Source organism: Saimiri boliviensis, chromosome 15 (genome assembly GCF_048565385.1).
Source record: "Saimiri boliviensis isolate mSaiBol1 chromosome 15, mSaiBol1.pri, whole genome shotgun sequence".
Classification (NCBI taxonomy): domain Eukaryota; kingdom Metazoa; phylum Chordata; class Mammalia; order Primates; family Cebidae; genus Saimiri; species Saimiri boliviensis.
The window spans coordinates 69,143,693-69,159,934 of NC_133463.1; the positions used below are offsets into that span (position 1 = coordinate 69,143,693).

The 16,242-nt window shown below is 36.1% G+C and overlaps 1 protein-coding gene and 1 non-coding gene across 8 annotated transcripts in view; one reads left to right on the forward strand and one right to left on the reverse strand.

Moving 5' to 3' along the window:
* The window catches only part of COL14A1 (collagen type XIV alpha 1 chain), a 254,139-nt gene that overhangs the window by 173,765 nt on the left and 64,132 nt on the right, over window positions 1-16,242 (forward strand). The window lies entirely within an intron of this gene.
* On the reverse strand, window positions 8,330-8,391 carry LOC120362419 (U7 small nuclear RNA). The gene has a single exon (XR_005578328.1). It is a non-coding gene; the product is annotated as a U7 small nuclear RNA (small nuclear RNA).

Sequence of the window (16,242 nt, forward strand, 5' to 3'; positions counted from 1 at the left end):
TTAACACTGCCTTAGCTGTGCCCCAGAGATTCTGGTGTATTGTATCTTTATTCTCATTAGTTTCAAAAAACTTACTGATTCTGCTTAATTTTGTTATTTACCCAGAGGTCATTCGGGAACATGTTTGATTTCCATGTAATTGTGTGGGTTTGAGCAATGTTTTTTTGAGTCTTGATTTCAATTTTTATTGCACAGTAGTCCAAGAGTGTGTTTGATATAATTTCAGTTCTTTTGTATTTTCTGAGGGTTGCTTTATGACCAATTATGTGGTCAATTTTAGAATATGTGCCCTTTGGTGATCAGAAGAATTTATATTCTGTTGTTTTTGAGTGGAGAGTTATATAGAGGTCTATCAGATTTATTTGGCCCAATGTAGTGTTCAGGTCCTGAATAGCTTTGTGAATTTTCTGCCTCAGTTATCTAATACTGTCAGTGGAGTATTGAGATCTCCCATTATTGTTGTGTAGGAGTCTAAGTCTCTATGTAGGTCTCTTAGAACTTGCTTTATGAATCGGAGTGCTCCAGTGTTAGATGAATATATGTTTAGGGTAGTTAGGTCTTCTTGTTGAATTGAACCCTTCACCAGTATGTAATGCCCTTGTTTGTCTTCTTTTTTAAAAAAAATCTTTGTTGGTTTAAAGTTTGTTTCATTTGAAATTTGGATTGCAACATTTGATTTTTACGAATTTCCTTTTGCTTGGTAGATTGTCTTTCATCCCTTTATTTTGAGCCTATGTTTGACATTGCACGTGAGATGGGTTTCTTGAAGGCAGCATACTGTTAGCTCTTGCTTTTGTTACTTAGCTTGCCACTCTGTCTTTTAAGAGGGGCATTTAGCCCATTTACTTTCAAGGTTAGTATTAATATGTATGTATTTGATACTGTTATTGTATTGTAAGCTGGTTATTATGCTGGCTTGTTTGTGTAGTTGCTTTATAGTGTCACTGGTCTGTGCATGTAAGTGTGTTTTCGTATTGGCTGGTAATGGTCTTTCCTTTCCATATTTAGTATTCCTATTTTTTAATTATTATACTTTATTTTTTTATTGCATTTTAGGTTTTGGGGTACATGTGAAGAACATGCAAGATTGTTGCATAGGTACACACATGGCAGTGTGATTTGCTGTTTTCTTCCCCTTCACCTATATCTTGCTTTTCTCCCCATGCTATCTCTCCCCAACTCCCCACCCTCTGCTGTCCCTCCCCTGTTTCCCGCCAACAAATCCCAGTGTGTGATCTTTCCCTCCCTGTGTCCATGTGTTCTCATTGTTCAACACCCGCCTATGAGTAAGAACATGCGGTGTTTGATTTTCTGTTCTTATGTCAGTTTGCTGAGAATGATGGTTTCCAGGTTCATCCATGTCCCTACAAAGGACACAAACTCATCATTTTTGATGGCTGCATAATATCCTATGGTGTATATGTGCCATATTTTCCCTGTCCAGTCTATCATCGATGGGCATTTGGGTTGGTTCCAGGTCTTTGCTATTGTAAACAGTGCTGCAATGAATATTTGTGTGCATGTGTCCTTATAGTAGAATGATTTATAATCCTTTGGATATTATTATACTTCAAGTTTAGGAGTACTTGTGCAGAACATGCAGGCTTATTACATAGGTATACATGTTTCATAGTGGTTTGCTGCATTCATCACCTCATTATCTACATTAGGTATTTCTCCTAATGCTATCCCTCCTCTGGCACCTGACATGCACCCCCCGCCTGGCAACAGGCCCCAGTGTGTGATGTTCCCTCCCTGTGTCCATGTGTTCTCATTGTTCAACACCCACCTCTGAGTGAGAACATGCAGTGTTTGGTTTTCTGTTCTTGTGTCAGTTTGCTGAGAATGATGATTTCCAGCTTCATCTATGTCCCTGCAAAGGACATGAACTCATCATTTTTTATGGCTGCATAGTATTCCATGGTGTATATATGCCACATTTTCTTTATCCAGTCTATCACTGATGGGCATTTGGGTTGGTTCTAAGTCTTTGCTATTGTAAACAATGCTGCAATAAACATATGTGTGCATGTGTCTTTTTAATAGAATGATTTATAATCCTTTGGGTATATAGCCAGTAATAGGGTTGCTGGGTCAAATGGTATTTCTCGATCTATATCCTTGAGGAATTGCCACACTGTCTTCCACAATGGTTGAACTAATATACACTCCCACCAACAGTGTAAAAGCATTCCCATGTCTCCACATTCTCTCCAGTATCTGTTGTCTCCTGATTTTTTAATGATCACCATTCTAACTGGTATGAGATGCTATCTCAATGTGATTTTTGATTTGCATTTCTCTAATGACCAGTGATGATGAGCTTTTTATCATGTTTGTTGGCTGCATAAATGCCTTCTTTTAAGAAGAGCTGGAACCATTCCTTCTGAAACTATTCCAAACAATCCAAAAAGAGAGAATCCTTCCCAACTCATTTTATGAGACCAACATCATCCTGATACCAAAACCCAGCAAAGACTCAGCAAAAAAAGAAAACTTCAGGCCAATATGCATGATGAAAATAGATGCAAAAATCTTCAATAAAATATGGGCAAACTGATTGCAACAGCACATCAAAAAACTTATCCACCATGATCAAGTAGGCTTCATCCGGGGGATGCAAGGCTGGTTCAACATATGCAAGTCTATAAACATAATTTACCACATAAACAGAACCAAAGACAAAAACCACATGATTATCTCAATTGATGCAGAGAAGACCTTTGACAAAATTCAACAGCACCTTTGTGCTAAAAACTCTCAATAAATTAGGTATTGGTGGAACATATCTCAAAATAATAAAAGCTATTTATGACAAACCAACAGCCAATATCATACTGAATGGGCAAAAACTGGAAGGATTCCCTTTGAAATCTGGCACTAGACAAGGATTCCCTCTCTCAGCAATCCTATTCAATATAGTAATGGAAGTTCTAGCCAGAGCAATCAGGCAAGAAAAAGAAAGAAAGGGTATTCAAATAGGAAAGCAGGAAGTCAAATTGTCTCTATTTGCAGATGACATGATTATATATCTAGAAGAGCCCATCATCTCAGCCCAAAATCTCCTGAAACTGATAAGCGACTTCAGCAAAGTCTCAGGATACAAAATCAACGTGCAAAAATCACAAGCATTCCTATACACCAATAACAGACAGAAAGAGAGCCAAATCAAGAACAAACTGCCATTCACAATTGCTACAAAGAGAATAAAATACCTGGGAATACAACTAATAAGGAACCTAAAGGACCTCTTCAAGAGCTACAAAACACTGCTCAACGAAATAAGAGAGGACACAAACAGATGGAAAAACATTCCATGCTCATGGTTAGGAAGAATCAGTATCGTGAAAATGGCCATACTGTCCAAAGTAATTTACAGATTCAATGCTATCCCCATCAAGCTACCAATGACCTTCTTCACAGAACTGGAAAAAAAACCACCTTAAACTTTATATGGAACCAAAAGAGAGCCCGCATAGCTAAGTCAATTCTAAGCAAAAAGAACAAAGCGGGAGACATCACACTACCAGAATTCAGACTATGCTACAAGGCTACAGTAATCAAAACTGCATGGTACTGGTACCAAAACAGAGATATAGACCAATGGAACAGAACAGAGGCCTCGGAGGCAACACAACACATCTACAACCATCTTATCTTTGACAAACCTGACAAAAACAAGCAATGGGGAAAGGAGTCCCTGTTTAATAAATGGTGTTGGGAAAACTGGCTAGCCATGTGCAGAAAGCAGAAACTGGACCCCTTCCTGACATCTTACACTAAAATTAACTCCAGATGGATTAAAGACTTAAACATAAGACCTAACACCATAAAAACCTAGAAGAAAATCTAGGCAAAACCATTCAGGACATAGGCGTAGACAAGGACTTCATGACTAAAACACCAAAAGCATTGGCCACAAAAGTCAAAATAGACAAATGGGACCTAATCAAATTCCACATTTTCTGCACAGCAAAAGAAACAGTCATTAGAGTGAATTGGCAACCAACAGAATGGGGAAAAAAATTTTGCAGTCTACCCATCTGACAAAGGGCTAATATCCAGAATCTACAAAGAACTAAAACAGATATACAAGAAGAAAACAAACAAGCCCATTCAAAAGTGGGCAAAGGATATGAACAGACACTTTACAAAAGAAGACATGCATGAGGCCAACAAACATATGAAAAAATGCTCATCATCACTGGTCATTAGAGAAATGCAAATCAACACTACATTGAGATACCATCTCATGCCAGTTAGAATGGCAATCATGTAAAAATCTGGAGACAACAGATGTTGGAGAGGATGTGGAAAAATAGGAACACTTTTACACTGTTGGTGGGAGTGTAAATTAGTTCAACCATTGTAGAAGACAGTGTGGTGATTCCTCAAGGACCTAGAAATAGAAATTCCATTTGACCCAGCAATCCTATTATTGGGTATATATCCAAAGGATTATAAATCATTCTACTATAAGGACACATGCACACAAATGTTCATTGCAGCACTGTTTACAATAGCAAAGACCTAGAACCAACCCAAATGCCCGTCGATGATAGACTGGACAGGGAAAATGTGGCACATATACACCATGGGATATTACGCAGCCATCAGAAACAATGAGTTCATGTCCTTTCTAGGGACATGGATGAACCTGGAAACCACCATTCTCAGCAAACTGACACAAGAACAGAAAATCAAACACCACATGTTCTCACTCATAGGTGGGTGTTGAACAATGAGAACACGTGACACAGGGAGGGGAGCACCACACACTGGGGTCTGTCGGGGGGAAATAGTGGAGAGACAGCAAGGGGTGGGGCGTTGGAGAGAGAGAGCATGGGAGGAAATGCCAGATATAGGTGATGGGGAGGAAGGCAGCAAATCACACTGCCACGTGTGTACCTATGCAAATAAACTAGGCATTGACAGAATATATCTCAAAGTAATAAAAGCTATTTATGACAAACCAACAGTATGAAATTCAGTATGATATTTCATACTGAATGGGCAAAAACTGGAAGCATTCCGTTTGAAATCTAGCACTAGACAAGGATGCCATCTTTCACCACTTCTATTCAATATAGTATTGGAAGTTTTAGCCAGAGCAATCAGGCAACAATCTTGCATCTCCTTCACATGTACCCCAAAACCTAAAATGCAATTTAAAAAAAAAGAAAAAGAAAAAGATAAGCAACTGAAGCTGGGAGGAAATAGGAAGATGTTGGTTAACCTCAGGGGGAAAAAATGCATTCTTTTGAAAGTGTCTGTTCATATCCTTCACCTATTTTTGATGGGGTTGTTTGTTTGTTTTCTTGTAAATTTGTTTAAGTTCCTTTTAGATTCTTGATATTGGCCCTTTGTCAGATGTTTTACAATTTCTTGTAAGGCAAGTCTGGTGTTAATGAACTCCATCATCATTTGCATATCTGAAAAGAATTTACTCTTTCACTTAGGAACCTTAGTTTGACTAAATATGAGATTCTTGGTTTAAGATTTTTTAAAAAAATTTAAGAATGTTGACTGTAGGCCCCCCAATCTCTTCTGGCTTGTAGGGTTTCAACTAAGAGGTCTGCTGTTAGCCTGATGGGGCTCCCTTTGTAGGTGACATGCCCTTTTTCTCTAGCTGCCTATAACATTCTCTCATTTTGACCTTGAAAAATCTGACGATTATTTTTCTTGGGGATTATCTTATTTTGTAGAATCTTGCAGGGGTCTCTGTATTTCCCGAATTTGACTGTTGGCCTCTCTAGCAAGGTTGAAGTTTTCATGGATGATATCCTGAAATACGTTTCCCAGCTTGTTTTCTCACTATCCTTTTCAGAGATGCCAATGATTCATAGATTTGGCCTCTTTACATAATCCCATATTTCTCAGAGATTTCATTCATTCCTTTTCATTTTTTTTTTCAATTTTTGTCTGACTCTCCTTTTTTCAGTGATCCAGTCTTCAATTTCTGATATTCTTTTCTCAGAAATAATCTATTCCGAGTTGAATATCTGTTCTGCTCTTAATATTTGTGATTGCATTGTAAAATTCTTATAGTGTGTTTTCAGCTCTGTCAGATCCATTAGGATCCATTTTTCATACTGGCTATTTCATTTGTCAACTTGTGTATCATTTTATTGTGATTCTTCGTTTCCTTGGATTGAGTTTTGCCATTCTCCTAAATCCTGATGGTATTCATTCCTATCCATATTCTGAATTCTATTTCTGTCATTTCAGCCAACTCATACTGTTTAAAAGCCCCTGTTGTAGAAATAGTACGGTCATTTGGATGACATAGGACATTCTGACCATTTGAGTTTTTTTTTCTTTCATGTTTTTGAAGTAACTTTAATTTTCTGTATTTATTGCCCATTATAGTAACAGCAGAGAAAATTAGATTACAGTAATTTCTTACTATGTATTTCAGGGTTTTTAAAAATTTATTCTTAAAAAAAAATGGGATACATGTGCAGAACATGTGGGTTTGTTACATAGGTATATGTGTGCCGTGGTCGTTTGCTATATCTATTGACTCATCCTCTAAGATCCCTCCACTTACCCCACACCCCCGAATAGATCCTGGTATGTTGTTCCCCTCTCTGTGTCCATGTGTTCTCAATGTTTAGCTCCCACTTATGAGTGAGAACATGCAGAGTTTTGTTTTCTGTTCCTGGGTTAGTTTGCCAAGGACAATGGCATCCACCTTCCATGGTGTATATGTGCCACATTTCTTTATCCAGTCTATCATTGATGGGCACTTGGGTTGGTTCCATGTCTTTGCTGATATAAATAATGCTGCAGTAAACATACATGTACATGCATCTTTATAGTAGAATGATTTATATTTCTTTGGGTATATATCCAGTAATGGGATTGCTAGGTCAAATGGTATTTCTTGTTCTAGATTCTTGAAGAATCACCACACTGTCTTCCACAATGGTTGAACTAATTTACATTTCCAACAGCAATGTAAAAGCATTCCTATTTCTTCACAGCTTCGTCAGCATCTATTGTTTTCTGACTTTTTAATAATCGCCATTCTGACTGGCGTGAGATGGTGTCTCACCACGGCTTTAATTTGCATTTCTTTGATGATCAGTGATGTTGAGCTTTTTTTCCTTATTTTGTTGGCCATATAAATGTCTTCTTTTGAAAAGTGTCTGTTCATATCCTTTTCCCACTTTTTGATGGGTTTTTTTTTGTATTTTTCTTGTAAATATGTTTAAGTTTCTTGTAAATTCTGGATATTACACCTTTGTCAGATAGATAAGTTGCAAAAATTTTCTCCCATTCTGTAGGTTACCTGTTCGCTCTGATGCTAGTTTCTTTTCCTGTGCAGAAGCTCTTTGTTTTAGTTAGACCCCATTTGTCAATTTTGACTTTCGTTGCTTTTGGCTTTTTGTCATGACACCTTTGCTCATGCCTATGGTGTGAATGATACTGCCTAGATTTTCTTCTAGGGCTTTTATAGTTTTGGGTTTTACATTTAAGTTTTTAATACATCTTGAGTTAATTTTTGTATAAGGTATAAGGAAGGAGTCCAAGTTCTGGAGTTCTTACATTGGTTCTTTCCCATCTCTGCATGCGGATGTTCCTTTAACTGCAGTGTAGCTTGAGTTCCGTCAACAGACTTCTTTTCTGGATGTTTTCACAGGGCTGAGGCTTTGTGCAGGGTCTTTATTTGTAGCTGGCTTATTGTCTTTGGTTTCCCAGGGGTTAGGTTGGTGAGGTATTTTTGGTGTTGAAGTTTTGGGGTGTGATCCCAAAGCTTTGGTGGGTGCTTAGGTATAGTGTTCACTTGGTAGATTCTTGCTCAGTCATGTCACTTCTCTATTTCCTTGTAGTTGCAGTTGTGCTCTCTTTCAATGCTCTGAAAATGTGAGCACCTCTTACACTTTAGTATTGGCTATAGGTCATGGCTTGGCACTCAGGATGGCCACCACAGCTTTGGGATGATCTCAAGGTTGATGTTCTGTCTCCAACTTGGAGGTAGCAGAGGAAGGGGTCTTAGTCCTGGGACTCCACCCTCAGAGAGATGCAGGTCAGCGATTTCTCAGTTCAGTTAGCCCAGGAGGGAGGGTCTGTGTGTGGGCCCAAGCTGGGGATTCCCTGCTTGGTGACAAATGGAGGAGGTGGGTTGGATTCATGGGAGACAGACTAGCCTCCTCACCTTTGGGTTGACTGCAGCTTGTTGGTGGTGTGGAGAAAGCACTTAGAGTCTTTGCTCCTTCATTAGTCCAAGGGTAGCACGGGCAGTTCCACTGCAGAGCTAGTGCTTTGTCCAGTCTCTGTCAAAATTTATATGTAAATAGAAGATTTTTTTAAAAATTATTTTCTGGAGTGTTTTCTAGCAAAGACTGGAAAACCTGCTAGGCAAATTCTAAATGAGCTGTAACACTAAAGGGAGGGAGGATTCCTAATTTACCAGAGAAAGAATCTCATCTGAGTTTGAAGTTCTTCACTACATAAAACTTCCTACAGAAAAAAAAAAAAAAAAAAGAAGAAGAAAGGAGGGAAGGAAGGAGGGATGGAGAGAAAGAGAGAGAGGAAGATAGAAAAAAATTGTAAAATATAAATAAATACACTAAGTGTTTGAATTTACTGTGATAAATTATTTGTGGTATGCTTAAATGCTCATTTTATTTCTAATCTGCTAAACTAGGGTTACCAGTGTTTCTTTAAGATAAGAATGGTATAGCTCTCCTGTGGTCAGGAAATGGCAAATGTAGCAAGACAGAAAAACAAAGAAAATAGAGAAGATACACAAACAAATAGAGAGACCCAGACCTTACAGGAGAAATATTCTTATGCTCAATCTTTCCTTGCACATCAACTTGCCAAAAGCAGCCAGTACAGTCAGCACGCATGAAGCAGATAACCCACACCGATGGCAAACTAGCAGCAGGAAAATGCACTCCAGGTTGGCTCTAACAACATAAGTTTCCTTCATTTGTGTACTGTGTTTTCTGAACTGAACAAAAAGGCAAAGAACCTGCTGAATAGATCTAAATTGTGTCTCATAACTTCCTCCTTTATCTTGGGTACATAGAACATTCTTTCAGGCTCTGGTTGTAGAACTCAAACATTTTTTAAAACAAAAGATTGTTTATCTCAAAAAAGCAGGTATGGAGCAATGGTAGGAGCATTAAGTTTAAATCATAAGAATAGGCAAGTCACTGAGCCACTGTGAACTTCCATTTCCTCCTGTATAAAATAGTACCCATCTCTTTTACTGGTATTGTGAGGAATACACAAGATAGTATGTTTGTAAGTACTTGGTGCATTATGAAACTTTAATGATATGTAAAGTGTTGTATTTGGTTCAATCTGGGAATCAAAAGGATTTATTTTTAGCTGTGCTTCAGATTTTTCTTCAGAACAATAAAAAGCAATATTATATACTATAGTTTTTCAAACTGTTACTTGTTTCAGAATCATCTGGGATATCTGTAAACATGCAGAATCCCCAACAGAGCAGTGTAGGAGGAAACAATTACTGAGTACACTAAGATATGAAAAGTACTAGAGGCTTTTTTTTTTTTCAGAATATTAGATGTTCTTTGATCCATGGCTAAAATTTATTCATTGCACATGATTTTGTCCCTGATGATCTCAGAGAAAGTCCACGTGTACTTCCAGGAATAAGCCTTCAAACCTAGCAGAAGACAATAATTACTGACTGTATTCTGAGGTTTCTCACAGGATATATTTGAGTAAGTTTTGGGGGCAGAGCTGAGTTGACTTACGTTATTCACAGATTATATATCTTGTTTTCTCTGCCAAAATAAAAGATACATACAATTTGTGTAATATTCATATTTAATTGTAAAACATTTCAAACATAAAAAGAATTACAAAAAATATAAAGGAGTGAAACTAATGTGTATGACAATGACATGTATAGTAGATACATGTTATTATATATTTGCTAAAAGAAAAACTTCAGACAAATTAAATTTAACAGGATTTATTTGACCAGAGAAAGATTCATGAAATGGGAAGCACTCAGAACCAAAAGATGTTGAGAGAGCTCCACTCAGCAATGTGAGCAGTGGGCTTTCATTAGTCAAACAGAAAAGCAAAGTAGAGAAATCATCTAATTGGCTACAGAGGCTTATGACTTACTTGGGAATAGTTTCATCAGTCAGGTGTGCTTATAATTGGCTGTAGCTCTGCTGTTTGTGATTGGCTATTTGGTACAGAAAATATACTCCTAATTCATATTTCAGTCTGTTTACATGCTGGATCATCTTGTAGTTTGTTACATAGGAACTCAAAGTATGAGACAGCTTCAGGTCAATGACCTCCTGCTTATTTAACACAGTTGTCCAAGCCCATGGATTGTGCAAAACCAAGAGTGAACCCTAATGTAAACTGTGGACTTAGGTTCGGCATGAATTCCTGATGGTGTGACAGCATAGGTTCATCAGTCATAACAAATGTGATACTTTTGTGCAGAATGTTGCTAGCGGAGGCTGAGTGTGTGCATGGTAGAGGGTATATGGTAATGCTCTGCACTTTCTGCTCAGCTTTGTTGTGAACCTAAAACTGCTCTAAAAGCAAAGTCTATTTTAAAGAATCATATAATGGGTATTTTAGAGTCTGGGATTTTACTGCATCCATCACAAGAGTAGTGCACTACATTGTACCCAATATGTAGTTTCGTGTCCCTCATTCCTCTCTCACCTTTCCCCTTCTGAGTCTCCAAAGTCCATTATACCACTCTTCACGCCTTTGTGTACCCATAGTGTAGCTTTCATTTATAAGTGAGAACATATGATCATTGCTTTTCTTTTACGATTGAGTTGTGTTTCATTATATATATATGTATATTCATTCCACATTTTCTTTATCCACTAGTTGGTCTATGGGCACTGAGGTTGGTTCTATATCTTTGCAATTGTGAATTGTGCTACATTAAACATATGCCTGCAGGATCTCTTTGATATAATATTTTTTTTTCCTTTGGTAGATAACCAACAGTAGAATTGCTGGATTGAATAACAGATCTACTTTTAATTCTTTAAGAAATCTCCATTCTGTTTTCCATAGAGGTTATACTAAATTAATTACCACCAGTAGTGAATAAGTGTTCCCTTTTTACCACATCCATGCCAACATCTTTTGTTTTTTGACTTTTAGTAATAGCCATCTTTTCAGGGGTAAGGTGGTGTCTCAGTGTGGCTTTAATTTGCATTTCTCTGATAATTAGTGATGTTGAGCATTTTTTCATATATTTGTTGGCCATTTGTTTATTTTCTTTTGAGAAATACCTATTAATGTCATTTGCCCATTTTTGGATGGGATCGTGTGTTTTATTCTTGCCTATACGAGTAACTTATAGATTCTAGATACTAGTCCTTTGTTGCATACATAGTTTGCAAATATTCTTTCTCATTCTGTGGATTGTCTATTTGCTCTGATGATTATTTCTTTAGCTGTTCAGAAGCCTTTTAGTTTAATTAAGTCCCATTTATTTTTTTTATTTTTATTGTATTTGTTTTGGGGGTCTTAGTCAAATTCTTTGCTTAGGTCAATATTCAGAAGAGATTTTCCCAGGTTATCTGCTAGAATTTTTATGGTTTCAGGTCTTAAATTTAAGTCTTTGCTCCATTTGACTTGATTGTTGTATAAGGTGAAATATAGGGATCTTTTTTTTCTGCATGTGACTATCCAGTTTTCCCAGCACCGTTTATTAAATAAGATGTTCTTTCCCCAATTTATGTTTTTGTCTGCTTTGTTGAAGATCAGTTGGTTGTAAGTATTTGGCTTTATTTCTGGGTGCTCTATTCTGTATCATCGATTCATGTGTCTATTTTTATACCAGTACCATCCTGTTTTGGTTACTGTAGCCTTGTAGTATAATTTGAAGTCAGGTAACGTAATTCCTTCAGATTTGTTCTTTTTGCTGAAGATTGCTTTGACTATTCGGGCTCTTTTTGGTTCCCTATGAATTTCAGGACCGTTTTTTCTAATTTTGTGAAAAATGATGTTAGTATTTTGATAGGAATTGCAGTGAATCTGCAGATTACTACGGGCAGTAAGGTCATTTCTGTGAAATTGAATCTTTCAATCCATGAGCATAAGATGTATTTCTATTTGTTTGTGTCATTCCTGATTTCCTTCAGTGGTGTTATATAGTTCTCCTTGAAGAGATCTTTCGTGTCTTTGGTTAGTATATTCATAGATATTTCATTTACTTTATTTTTATTTTTTGGCAGCTGTTGTAAAAGGACTGAGTTCTTGATTTGATTATCAGCTAGGTCACTGCTGGTATATAGCAGTGCTATTGATTTGTGTGCATTAATTTTGTGATTTGAAGTTTTACTAAATTTGTTTATGAAATCTAGGAGTCTTTTGGAGGAATCTTCAGGATTTTCTAGGTATACAATCAGATCATCAATGAACAGTAATAGTTTGACTCCCTCTTTTCCAATCTGGATGCCCATTACTTCTTTCTCTTGCCTGGTTGCTCTGGCTAGGACTTCCAGTACTATGTTGAATAGAAGTGATACAAGTGGGTATCATTGTTTTGTTCCAATTTTCAGGGGGAACACTTTCCGCTTTTCCTGTTCAGTATGACGTTGGCTGTGGTTTTGTCATAAATGGCTTTTATTGCTTTGAGATAAATGCCTTCTTTGCCTCTTTTGTTGAGAGCTTTTACTGTAAAGGGATACTGGGTTTTATTGAATGCTTTCTCAGCATCTGTTGGAAAAATCATGTGTATTTTATTAGTAATTATGTTCATGCAATGTATCATATTTGTTGAGTTGCATATGTTAAATCATACCTGCATCCCTGGGATGAAAGTCATTTGATCATTGTATATTATCTTTTTAATATGCCGTTGGATTCGATTATCTAATATTTTGTCGATGATCTTTGCATCTATGTATTGGCCTGTAGTTCTGTTGTTGTTCTGTTGTTTGTCCTTTTCTTGTTTTGGTATCAGGGTTTTATAAGATGAGGTAGGAAGGATTCCCTCCTCCTCCATCTTTCAGAATAGTTTTACTAGGATTGGTGCCAATTCTTCTTTGAATGTCTCATAGAATTCATCTTTGAATACCTCTGGCCCTTGGCTTTTTTTGCTGTTGGCAATTTTTTAAAGCTACTGATTCAATCTCACTGCTTGTTATTGGTCTATTCAGGGTTTCTTTTGAGCCAGAGTTTCACTCTGTCTCATAGGCTGGAATGCAGTGGTGCAACTTCTGCCTCCCGTGCTCAAGCAAGCCTCCCATCTCAGCCTCCACACCTGGCTAACTTTTGTATTTTTTTTGTAGAGATGGGGTTTCTCCATGTTGCCTGGGCTGATCTTGAACTCCTGGGCATAAGCAATCTGCCTGCCTCAGCCAGCCAAAGTGCTAGGATTACAGGCATAAGCCACCATGCCCAGCCTACAGTTTCTATTTCTTATCCGAAACCTCAGTCCCCATTCCTTCTCTTCCTCTACTCTATGTTTTTATACTCCACTATTAATATATAAACTTGTATTCCTAAACAATATTACATATTCTAATATTGTGTTTTGACAGTGACATAAATATTATCCTGGTATATCTATTTGAAACTTGATTTTTTTACTCAAAAGTGAAATCTTTAAAATTTATCTAGGTTAACACATTTTTTATAGTGGTATATAGTTTATCATTGGTTATAATGCTATGAAATATTCCACCATCAAACTACATCATCAGTTCATTACTGTGGAGTATTTCCCTACAAATATTGCTATGGTAAGCATCCTTTCTGTCTCCTCCTTGTAAACATATGTAAGTGCTCTAGAAATAGCACTTAGAATCAGACTTGTTGGAGAGTAAGAAAAGGATTTTCAAGGTGGTTGTCTTCATCTTCCCTTTCAGAGTCTCTATGTTAGGGATCTGGGTGCCCTGTACTCTCACAGCTCTGGCTGGTGTTGTCAAACACAAGAATTTTTCTTATCTGATCTGTCATTGTTATTTTAAGTATCACCTTCCCTCATTGCTGGTGAAATTGAATAAGTTTCCATTTGTCTATAAGCCACTTAAGTTTCTTCCTATATAAATATATACCTATAAATTTTTTGTTTGTTTTCCATTGTATTCTCTTGTTTTGTTACTCATTGATTGGTAGGTGTTTTTAAATATTCTGGACACCAATCCTCTATTACTGATATGCTTTGAAAATATCTTTTCCAAATACATATACACGTGTACACATATACATATGTATCTTTTCCAGGTCTGTAGTTTGCTTGCTGTTGATTATGAAAATATGAATTGTCTAAAATTGTTAAATCTAATGTAGTCAAATTTAATATTTCAATAAGCTATTGAGTTTATAACTTTATTCCTTTTACTCACAATTTACTTACAAGCATCTTTTTAAAATTTCTAATTGTATGTAGGATTTTTGCTATTCTTTTCTTATTGACTTTTTTTTTTTGTGCTTGATCAAGGAAGGTAGACTTATAGTACCAATTCATTGACATTTGTTGATATTTGCTATGTGGCATTTTGCCAAGTTTTGCAGATGTTCCATGTATACATTTTAGAAGAAAACATGTTTTCTAATTGTGGAGTTCAAAACTTTATGTATATACAAAATTTGTATCAAATTATTATTTTTCATATTCAAACTTTATTTTTAGCTTACTGATATAGATGACTTAAAATCTTCCACTTCAACTGTCAATTTGTCAAATTCTCTTTGTAATTCTTCATTATATATCCTGAGATTATGTTAAAATATTCAAAAATTTAAAACTGTTGTCTTTCTATTGGCTTGTTTTGTGAATCAAACCATTTAACTGCAGTAAAGCTTTTTACTTCAAGTCTGACTTGTCTAATATTAATATGTTTCAATAGTTGTGTTTTGGATTCTTTGTCTAGTATACATTTTTGTCATTTATTTGCAACATTTTGATGTCTTTGTATTTTAGATATTTCTCTTTAAATAGCATATGCCAAGATTTTGCTTTTAATTTTGCTTTACAATCTTTCTTTCATAGTTTAGTCTGTTCTGTTGGTTGTGATAACTGATCTATTCTGACTTATATCCACAACCTTAATTTTACTTGCTTGGTTTTTCTTAATTTCTTAATTTTTGCTTTTTTGTCTTATATAAATATTTCTTGCTTGAGATTCTATTTATTTATTTTGTCTTTGGTTTTTTCGTATTTCTTTTTCCTCCTTCACTAGTTTGGAAAGTATACTCTGTAGCTTTTCTATTAATAATTAACCAAGAAGTCTTTACTAACCCAGAAGTTTAACAAAGTTTAAAATAATCAATATTTCTATCTTCCTTTTGCCAGTATGATGTGTTGGAATTCTCTTATCTTAGATCAGCTTTTTAATAATTTATGTGCTCTTATCATCCAGTATTTTAATACTGTTTTTAACATCACAAATTAGATGTCTTGATTATTATTATTGCTTGTTACAAATTAATATTTGTTTAGATTTGCCTATATATTTTCCATTTCTTGGGTCATAATTTCTTCTTTTATCATTTTTCTTTATTTTAAATTATGTCCCATGCATATTTTTTAATGAGAGAATATTGGTGGTAAATTATTAGTTTTTGTTCACCTGAAATATATTTATTTCTGACATCTGAAATGTTTTTAAAAGATAGTTTTCATAGTTGTACAGAGATTGCTAATTGTCATCAAATTCATTTCCACTGCTTCTTTGTAATAATACGGTCCCCTGAGTTTTAACTAAACTCATAACCATCCAACTAGGGACTTGATTTCTTGGAATCCTATGTAAGTAGGTATGACCTTATGACTAAGTCCTGGCTAATGGGATATGAGAGAAAGGGTGTTGCATATATCCTGGGAGTTGTTCTTAAATGAAAACCAAATACTGTTCTCAACCATTTTCTCCCTTTCCAACTGGCTGGAATGAGAACATACTGGTAGCAAGTTAGCTTTGATAAGCAATGTTCTAGAACATTAGAAGAGCAATAAGATGAAAATGATGTAGGATTTTTTTTGGTTATGTTTATTTTATTTTATTTTATTTTATTTTATTTTATTTTATTTATTTTTTTGAGATGGAGTTTCGCTCTTGTTACCCAGGCTGGTGTGCAATGGCGCGATCTCGGCTCACCGCAACCTCCGCCTCCTGGGCTCAGGCAATTCTCCTGCCTCAGCCTCCCGAGTAGCTGGGATTACAGGCACGCACCATCACGCCCACCTAGTTTTTTGTATTTTTAGTAGAGACGGGTTTTCACCATGTTGACCAGGATGGTCTCAATCTCTCGACCTCG